The sequence below is a fragment of the Falco punctatus genome, assembly GCF_963210335.1.
Source record: "Falco punctatus genome assembly, chromosome: 2".
NCBI lineage: Eukaryota > Metazoa > Chordata > Aves > Falconiformes > Falconidae > Falco > Falco punctatus.
Window position 1 is genome coordinate 92024377 of NC_137581.1, and position 10687 is coordinate 92035063.

Consider the following 10687-nt stretch of genomic DNA (forward strand, 5'->3'; position numbering starts at 1 on the left):
TTACTGTTTGTTGGGGGAGGAAGGAAAGGATCTGACCATCCCTTATCCTAACCTCAGACACACCTCAGGCCTTCGTGCCAGGGCAGGACTGAGCACTCAGCTTTCTACCCTGAGGAAGCCACCGCCACCCTTTGCTTCCCTGCTGCCAGGCGCCCCGCTCTGGGCAGCCCCCAGCTCCGGGAGCCCAAGCGGAACCTTCCTGCTCTCCCCCGTGGTGCCAAAGGGTGCCGGGCGGGTACAGCTACAGGGACAGCAGCGTCACCATCTCTTGCTTATCGGTAGCCCAGGCACAGCTCACACATCTAAGCAACCTCACTGATACCGGGCCAAAGCTTCACCCCGCTTACACTCGTGATATTTTGAACCGACAGCTAATGAGGTTGATTATCTGGCCGCTGGTTTTGGGGAAGGACAGTTCTGATCTCAGGAAACTTAGTGATAAAATTAAAAAGCCGACCAGAATAGAAGGACTAAACCCACAGAGATCAGGCTGAAGAAGAAGAGGGTTGGAGAAACCTTGGGGAGTCATGACCCCGGTACCCCAGGCACTGCAAGATGCGTGCTCCTCTCAGAGGCAGGGCTGCCTCTGTCTCCCTCTTTCAGCCATCTACACTGAAACATCTTCCTTCTCCAGTGCTTCAGGGGACACTTCAGCGGGTTTCAGGTGGGAGGGAGGTGCACACATGCTTTACAGAGGAGGCTGAAGCTACCCACGGACCTGGGAGACAGAGTACTCCCACACTGAGCACCTGGGTCTGGGTGAAGCAACTGCCTTGAATCTTCCACAGCTGTAACAATTTACAACTGCCATCAAAAAACCAACAATGACCCCATGCATGGTGTGGCTCTTCCCAGAGTGGCACAGCCCCTACAGCCCACAGGCGGTGGGTACGTGCTCCGCGCTACAGCACAGGGATGAGGCAGCCTGAATTCTCACTGATGAGCCACCAGCGGGAAGAAGGATTTTAAGAAATTACAGGATTTTTTCCCTACATTTTTTTTTAAAAAAAACATTGAATTAGTAAGTGTCATGAAGTGATTGGGAGCAAATCTGTCTTGTGAAACATCCACAAAACCGGGCTAGGTCCCTTGAAGGAGAGAGTGGCTGTGACTCCCGAGGCACGGGGAGCATTGCTGGCCTAGCTCCCCGTCATCATTTCAGGGCAAGAGTGGAAATGACAGACATAAATCTGATTTGGTCCCTCCCTCAAGCTATGCTGCTTTCTCCAAAACCAAAGTTATTGTACACTGGCATGTTCACCCAGCAGCTCCGCTAAAGCCTTGTGTTTCGCTGGGACTAGTCACCGTTCCCACTGGAAGCAAATGCATCATTTCCACCATATTTTATTTTCTGTTTTCGCAGGGACTCAGTGTGCCAGGAGCTGCAGGAACAGGGACGAGGGTACAGTCCCTTCCCTGATGAAATCATCATCTCAAACCCAGCAAGGACAGGAAATGATAACGTGGTTATGGTTCCCATTAGCCGTATTTTTTCTAATATAAATATTTTAGCTACTTCTATTTATGGAGCCCATTCACACTAGTTAGATACTTCAAAAAGGATAGTTAAGCTGTCTGGAAATTAAGATATTGGACTACTGATTTTGTTAGGATGATCATTTGCCTAGATGAACAAGGTTTTCCCAGACCAGGTGTGCAGGGAAGGCAGGTGGCAGGAACGTGTCTGTCTGTCTGTGCATGCACACATGCGTGCGTGCGTGTGTGTACGGGGAGGAGGGCTGTTCTTTGGTTTTGCCTTTGGTCAAATTCAAACAATGTGCAGTAACAAGAAGTAAATGTCATTTTCCTCCCATCCATCTTAATTCGGCATCCATTTTAAAGCTTACCTTTGACCTTTTAAAATGTTAATACACTTAAGCAGATATAAAAACCACAAAGCTCCTGGAAAAATTAATCATAGCCATATCACGATGCTAGTCTAAAAATGTAACATCAGTTGTTTTCCTCTTTAATTTCAAGTAACATTTGTTCGATGCTGCAGCAGTAACTATGCTACAACTAGCTATTATTTCCTTTTCAAAAGCCACGTTAAATGCTATAGCAAAACCCCATCAGCACAGCCAGCACAACCTACTATGAATTTTTTTTATTGGCTAACTGCCTAGAACCACAGAAAAGGTCCTGAAGAAGACCTTGAGAAGTCACCTAACCCATCCTTCTGCCCCAGGCAGGACCAGCTCTCTCCAAACCATTCCTGACAGGAAACCTTACTTAGACTTCCTTAAAGTAGCAGCCTTAAATAGAACTGGAAAAAACTGCACAAAGTATATAATGTAAATAAGAAAATAATTCATATACGTGCACTACATATACAAGTATGAAAATACAAAGAGACAACCCTGACCTAAATGATAACTCTCCCACCTCTGACCACTTCATACCCTTTAACCAAAGAGTTCAAAACAGGAAACTCTAATAAAAACACTTCCTTCCTTTTTAAAAATAAAAGGCTGCTAGCTTGAGAACCCCAGCTCTTTGGAAATGCAGTGGCACCTCTTCTCAAGAAAAGTGGTTTCAGAAGCACCAGGTCCCACAATATTCAGGCCTTTACGCTTCAAAGCAAAGAGCTCTTCAGTTCCACCAGAAAGCAAATAAGAAGCAAGAGTGATAACGAGCCTCTCCAGTAACCAAAGCAAACCTAAAATGTCTGGAGCCTGCTTGTGATCAAGGGCATCCGCCTCGACTGTTGACTTAACCATTTCAGGTGGGAAGCTATACTAGGTTCCTCTGCAGTTACACGCTATGAATGTGGAGATCCATGGCACACAGCCATATGCTGCTTTCACTTTATTTTCTGTAGCATCTGATGGCATCCAGGGATACCCCCGTCAATTTAATAACCCCCTTTAGAAGACAGAAAGCTATCGTGACAGCCAAAATGTATCCTAAAAGACAAGTGATGGGACAGTTTTGCGGCTAAACACAGCCGCTACCCTAGCATCCAAAAAAATCACTTAAGGATCCAAATGGCAAAGCCAAACCAAAGGCAGATGCATTCCTTGAGTGAGTGGGGAAGTGTAACTCCTTGCAACTGATTTCTTCCACCTACCATTTACTTCTAATTACTTTGGTTCCAGCACAACAGGAGCATGGCCAAGCAGTCTTCCACAAACTGATCACCCGCTTGAGTACAACAGTGGGGGGAGACACAAGATATCAAGCTTGGCACCACCAGCCCCATGAGAGAACGACACCCTTTCATGTGTCCTGCACGCACAACACAGAAGAGCTCTAACCCAGAGCCCAGCTTTTTCCATCATGGAAGCCTTGTGAATCCACCCTAACCATACGTGATTCCTCCAGTGGTGGAATGACAAGAGGTAACTCCATCCACCCCCCAGAGACCAGAGATGAATTAGCAGCACATCACGGCTACAACAGCGAGGCTCTTCCATGTGTTCTTCTTCTAGGATCCACTTGTTCAAGTACAAACGCATACATCTGCCTGTGCATCTGGATATTTATTTACAACTACAGATTACATGCTTTCTCCAATAAAGAGCATCCTGTGCCAAAGGGACCTTTTGCTCTTGCAACAGGATACCCTCCAGGGCTGCAGACCCATGCTTTGACTGATCTTCTGGGTGAAGCAATCTGATCCAACTTCTCTGCCATGGGGCTTGTGGAAAACTCTCCCCCAAGGCCAGGGTTTTTACATAGTGGGTCCAACGGGCTTGGCACCTGCAGCAACTGTCTCTGAGGACCCCAAAGACAGCTACCCAAGACAGTAACACAGACAAGAATCTTCCAAACAAGGAATGCTCCTTCTCATTTTCTTCCCTGGGAAGTACACAACGCTTTGGAGGGGGGGAAAAAGTACAATAACACATATCTGTATATACGTTCCTAATTCCTTCTGGCATCCCCCCAGTATTCCACAGTCTAGAGAGCAAGTTCAGCCATGTGAGCAGTTGTCTTCCCCCACCTTTCTGCGGGGCAGACCTCCTGGCCGAGAGCTGTCTCCTGATCTCCAGCCCCATCACCAAGGCCAGAGATGAGGGCATCTATTATGCAGACAGTGATGCCTGACTGCTCCGTTAGGAAAAATCGTGATTTAAAAACAACACGTTGCCCTTCCTGTTTGCTTTGCAGTGGCCTTCCGTGGATCCACCTCTACAGCAGGTGATCTATCACCAACAACCAGAAAGATGCATATTATACAGCCACAAAAATACTTCATATTTCACTTAGTTTCCCGTATCTTCCATTCTCACTGCCCTTCTGCATCATCCAGTTCAACGCTCCTCAATATATTTTCTTTACCTTAATTATATATATATATCTAAATATATATATGTGTATATATATGGACTACCTAATTATTTTTTAAACCAAGGACCATTTTGTGCAGTATTGTCACATAAGCTTTCGAAGACAATCAAATTTTAATAAAAATAAACACAATGAATACACACGTCTCTCTTTGCCACTCACGACCCTGTATTTTGGGGTGTTTGCTTGCATGCCAAAGAATGCACACGTGCTGTTGTTATACTGCTTGTGACTGGTTTATTCACCATCTTCTGATATTCATGGACTGTAAGTTAAGTAACACTTCTCTAGCTAATTAGTTTATTCACTAAGCACAGATGAATAACTGATGAGCTACAAAAAGTCGCTATTGTCTGAGTCAGTCACCAAGTAACTAACTTGGCCATTCAACCAGGGAGAAGTTTTCATCTTTGAAAGGTGACAAGTAGCTATGTAATGACTTCTATTATTTTCTCAATAAACTCAGAGAAAATAGGACATTGCAGCTAGAAACACACAGAAAGAGAAATTAGCTGCTACTGTCATTAAGGATTCAGAGGCTGAAAAAGAACGTTGGTGCAATGCAGCTGGAGAGGCTTTATGGAGTAAAGTGATTATTCTCTGGCCATTAACGAATTATTTTTCACTGGAATACAAGACCTGCACTCCTTTGGCATGAGGAGCACACTGTCTGCCGGGGTAGGCAAGGGCCATTGTCCTCTTGGCCCTCCTGGTGGCCACTGCACTTCTCCCAGCTCTTTGTTTCTATGCCACAAGAAAAGCAGAGAAATAATTTAAAGGCTGAAGCACATGCAGACGTTAGAGAAGAGATTGCTCTTCAGCAGTAGCCTGACCAACTGAATTTGGAGCTACAGCCTAGGATGTTCAGGGGGGCGCTTGCCCTCAGTAGCCCCACTGAAGCTCAGTGACAAACTCCCTCTGACGATCCTGCCCATCAGAGCTGACCCCCTGTCACTGGCTCAAAGACAACAAGATAATAAAGACACTAATAGACCTGGTCAGCCCAGGGGCTTGTTTTGAGATCTTTGCACCTGCCATCGGGGAGGTGGGGGGGAATCCAAACCTAAGCCCAGCTTGCCCATCAAGCCAACAGCAGCCACCTTCCTCCTGCTATAGCGGCTGCTCTCTAGCCACTTTAAGGGTAGTGCAAGCAATACAGGAACCTGGAAGCCACTAAGCTGAAGGACGCTTTTTTTCTGAAAAGCATGAAGAGGACAGGACACCTGTCCTAGGCTCTTTGGTTAATTCTTGAGAACTCTTAACTCCATATCTGATGTCTCATAGAAGCGTTTCCAAACGACTACGTGCACAGATGGAAATCAGTGACAAGTGGTGTCCCTCCGGGGTCTGTACTGGGACCAGTACTGTTTAATATCTTCATCAATGACATTGACAGTAGGATAAAGTGCACTCTCAGCAAGCTTTTTCAGATGACTCCAAGCTAAGTTGTGCACCTGAGGGTTGGGATACCATCCAGGGGGACCTGGACAAGCTGGAGAAGTGGACCTATATGATGTATCTCATGAGGTTCAACAAGGCCAAGTGCAAGGTCCTGTACCTGGGGCAACTCTCAGTGTCAATACAGGCTGGGGGATGAAAGGACTGAGCAGCACTGTGGAGTAGGACTTGTGGGTACCGGTGGATGAAAATCTGGACCTGAGCCAGCAATGTGTGCTCGCAGCCCTGAAAGCCAACTGTATCCCGGTCTGTGCCAAAAGAAGCGTGACCAGCAGATCGAGGAGGGTGATTCTCCCCCTCTACTCCCCTCTGGTGAGACCCCACCTGCAGTGCTGTGTCCAGCTCTGGGGTCCTTAGCACAGGAAAGACATGGACCTGTTGGAGTGAGCCCAGAGGAGGCCAAAAAGGTGATCAGAGGGCTGAGGCACCTCTTCTATGAAGACAGGCTGAGGGAGTTGGGGTTGTTCAGCCTGGAGAGCAGAAGTTCTCCAGGGAGACTTTACTGTGGCCCTTCAATACTAAAGGGGAGTTGTAAGAAAGACAGGGACAGATGTTTTAGTAGGGCCTATTGCAACAGGACAAGGGGTAATGGTTTTAAACTAAAAGAGGGTACATTTAGACTAGATATAAGAAGGAAACCTTTTTTATGATGTGGGTGGTGAAACACTGGAGCAGGTTGCCCAGAAAGGTGGTAGATGCCCCATCCCTGGAAACATTCAAGGTCAGGCTGGATTGGCCTCCAAATAACCTGACCCTAGTTGAAGATGTCCCTGCTCATTGCAGGGGGGTTGGACTACATGACCTTTAAAGGTCCCTTCCAACCCAAACTATTCTATGACTCTATTAACCAGCAAAAATAAAAGGGTATTGGAAACAGGTCCAGCTCAGAGGGTTCCAGTCACTCGCACCCAAAGCCAGCCCTTGAGTGCAGAGCAGCAGCTGCCACAGGGGTCCCCCAGTACACCCGGCCACTCTGGGACCGGCAAAGTCCCACAGACACGACCCTGTAAACTCACCCCACCCATGTCACAGTGCTGCTCTGCACCTTAAAGGACAGCATGGATAGACCTGCTGGGGGCCGGGGGGGTGCAGGGAGGAGGGAAGGAAAGCCAGAACTAACAAGAAACATTAAATCCTCTGGCAGACCAACTCCTCCACAGAGTGGTCTATTTACAGAGCTGCTTGGTGCCCTGGGAGGGATGGGCAATATTGCAAACCCAGGAACAGAAATTCCTGAGGAGAACTGAGACAGTTCTCAGTTCTGAGGTTAACAGTGATCCCTCGCAGCCTAGGACCTCTCACGCAGCCACCTTCTTTTTGAAATCTAGAGTCCGCTGGGAGAATTTAGCCTAGGGCTTTGAACAAAAAATAAGGAAAAATTTTCTTCCTGAAGACAGTCCATGAAACCCAAGCAATGCTGAAAAGTGTTTTACTGTATTGTTATTCTGTAGATGCCGTTTCTGGAGGCGTGACCCAGCACAGCCTGATCTCAAAACAAAGCCATTCGTGGCTAGCACCACACATTGCCAACCTACTCCTTCCACTCAAAATAAAATATATTAAAAAAAAAAAAAAAAGGCAAGTACCCCCATAAATCATTCATCCATCCCAGTTTCATAACGAGAATATTTGTCAGCTCCCATTTTGCTTTCCTTTCTCCAGCTGCCTGCCCTACAAAGCCACCATTTCAGCTGCCTGTGCATACAGACCCGCGGGCACACTGCGCCACAACAGCTCCTGTATCTCCATCCTTCTGCCTGTGGAGAGGGTGACCACCCCTCTCGCCCAGACCTTTGCCTGCACCACCACAGACTTTTCAAGGGATTTTTTTTTTTTTTAAATACATACATTTTTTTATCAGTAGCCCTGGGGCACCCATCAGATGTACTCAGCTCCTGTAACAATCACGTGATTTATGTAGAAGTAATTGGGGTTAAACTATCTGCCACATCAAACTCTTCACATTTGGCCCCATCTTTAGGACCTAGAAACATCTGAAATAAATAAAGCCATGTGTCATTTAACAGGGTCTGGGCTTAATTAGGATCATTCTGGATTTTATGGGAGAAATCTTGTACTGCCAGCTTTATGTGGCTAGTCCATCACTTGCAAGGTTATCTGCTTCTTTTTTTCCTTTAGTACCTACATCAAAATATTTCTATTTCCACACAGCTTTTCTTTTCTTTTTCTTTTTTTTTTTTTTTTAATCCTCCAACCAGCCGGATGACAACCACTCCTTATCTTTGGCTGTCTTCCATGCTAAAATAAGAATGCTGTTGTTACGCCGAGAAGCTGCACCCTTCCACCTCCGTTCCCTCCCAACGTGCTCACAGCTGGCTGCGCAGGAATGCCCGAGATGCCATTTTCTGGCCATTTTTCTGTGATGTTGCTGCAATTTACCCTCCAGCTATGATTTGTATTACTAAATCACACCGGCCCTCTCTCGTGACACGGGTTTTGCAAACCTAAAGTGACAGACGGTCTCTGTCCTGAAGAGCCAGTGATACTCAGCCCATCTTCATGCCACCGCTTCCCTGCCTTGACGTAGGCTAGACGACACGAGGGCGAGCATGCAGCCAAACACCTCTCAAGTGATGCCTGGCGATTTGATTAGCAGCAGAGAATGACTGGATTAGAATAGGGATAGGATTAGAGACTGATGAATCGCTGTGAGGTTGCTGCGTCTGTATTACTGGCTCCAGCAGCAGCATTTGAATGTCAAACCGTATGCCCTCAGAGCAGCTAGGTACCACCTATTGCAGGCTTCAGACGGTTGTGTGCAAAGCAGTTCGGAAAGGTTTGAATTAGGGTCTGAACTGACAGCCCAGTACAGGCAAGCCCTTGGTGGGTCACGGGCAAAAATGAGGAGGGGGAGGCAGGGAAACATTAAATGATTTGCCCAAAGCTACACGGGCAATTTGTGGCAGAGGCAGAAACAGGAGCCAGATTTTCTAAAAAAATTAGTTCCTTGCACAGGAGATGAGCCAGCCGCCTTTGTTACATGCAAATGTATTTTTTCCCTGTAATTCACACCGCTGCAGGCTCAGCACAGCAAACGCCAGCTTCCCAAAGTTGTAGCGCGTTCAGCGTGACCTGCTCACTGCACACCATGCCTGCTACATGACTAGCTCCGTCCTCCAGCCCGCACTTGCAATGCAATGCACGTGTGTTGCAAAAGCTTATCGCTTGCATTTTTGGCAGGAAGCGATCAGGAACCTGCAAAACCCATCCCTGGGGTGATTCCCAGTCTGACCCGGATAGCTCTGGCTACTGGAGCACCTCCAGAATTTAATGTATACATGGAAATTCAGCATCACTCTCCAGTTAATTCAAGCAGTTATCCCCTCTTCAAATTTGGCTTCAATCATCTCTCAAGGTGAAAGCGATTTCAGCGTCTCTCCACGAGAGTCCCATTGGAGCTTACCACAGAAATGCCACAAATTCATCAGAGACGCCAAGGACAAAATAGTGAGGGTGCATTAATTAAACAGGCTGCTTTAGCAGAGCTGCACAGGAAAACGTGCAGGCTACCAGCAGCCTCCTGCACTAGTTACTGTAGTTACATCTGATCAGCCAGGGCCGCTCACAGAGTCATGACAAGGAAGGAAAGGCTTTTCCAAATTTACATATAAAAAAAATGGAAGCGTGCTGATTTTTCCATCCTATACTCGCCTTATGCCTGAAACACTCCAATCAGCAGCATATTGGTGAGGAAATCTTTACTTTAAATGTTAAGCCAGTTTGCTGGTGATAAACAACATGAAAGGTTGCTTAGAAAAAACTAAGAATATTTCCTCATCAAGTTTAAACGGAAAATACCTGAAGAATTAATGGGCAACCAGATACTCCTTCCTCTCGAACGCCATACCCCTATTAGACTATATTTATTTTCAGTTCTGCATTTGAAGCGTTATTTTAAAAGATGACTTCTGATGGAGAAAGGCATGCGAGAAAACTATCACCCACAACAGCGGCTAAATCCAAGCCAATCTCTTAAAAAAAGAGGGGGGAAATAAGAGAAGGCGAGCGACTGCCCTGCACCCCCTGCGCAGGGCGCCCGCACCCCGCGGCACCCCCGGGGGACGCAGAACTTGGGGCACCCGGCGCTCACCGAGCGCCCCGCCACGCACGCCCCGAGCGCCGCGACGCCGGCGCAATGCCCCACGCCCCGCGACAGCCTCATCCAGAAAAAGCCATTAAGGGGGACGCAGGTGACAGCTCACCCCCCTGGCAGCCTCGGCCGAGAAGCCGGGCGGTAGCGGGAGGAATTTCAGCCCCAACTTCGGAAGGGTAAATCCGCCTTCTCGCCCGTGATCGGCTACGAGGGGGGGACCCCAAAGCATCCCACTCCCGCCCATCTTGAAACCCACCCTGCGCCTCCGCTCTCCTCCCTCCCGAGCACGGAGCCGGGCGCCCGAAGCCGCTGTGACCCGCCGGGTGCTGCTGCCCGTGGGGCAGGAGCCCCAAGCCGCGGGGGGCGATGCCTCCCCGCCGCCCGCACCGCTCCCCGCCGCGCACCCACGGGCGTGATTCTGGAGAAGTTGCGCAGGCAGCAGGAGGAGGAGGAGGAGAAGGAGGAGGGATGGGGGGGGGGGGGGGTTGCTCTGCCCGTGTGGCCACGGTCTCGCCCCGTCCCTCTCCCCGCCTCGGTCCTCCGCGCCCCCCCACCGCCGCAGCCCCACTGCCGGGACAACCCGCACAAAGCCGCCGCCGGGGTCTCGCTGCGCCCGCTCGGCGCCACCAGAAACAATAGTCACGGGCCGAAGCGGGGACGGCGGAACCGCCGCCGCCCTCCCCGCGGTACCGCAGAGCCCGGCCGCCGGTGGCAAGGCGGGGGCGGCGGAGGGGATTCTCGCAAAACGCCGCCGCCCCGGCCAACCTGTCACCGCTCCGCCCGCCCGGGGTTGTCGGTGCGCAGCCGCTCCGCGGCACCTAC

At 48.9% G+C, this 10687-nt stretch overlaps 1 protein-coding gene across 3 annotated transcripts in view; it reads right to left on the bottom strand.

Annotated features, from left to right (window-relative positions):
* The window catches only part of RAI2 (retinoic acid induced 2), a 138338-nt gene that overhangs the window by 37001 nt on the left and 90650 nt on the right, over positions 1-10687 (bottom strand). The window lies entirely within an intron of this gene.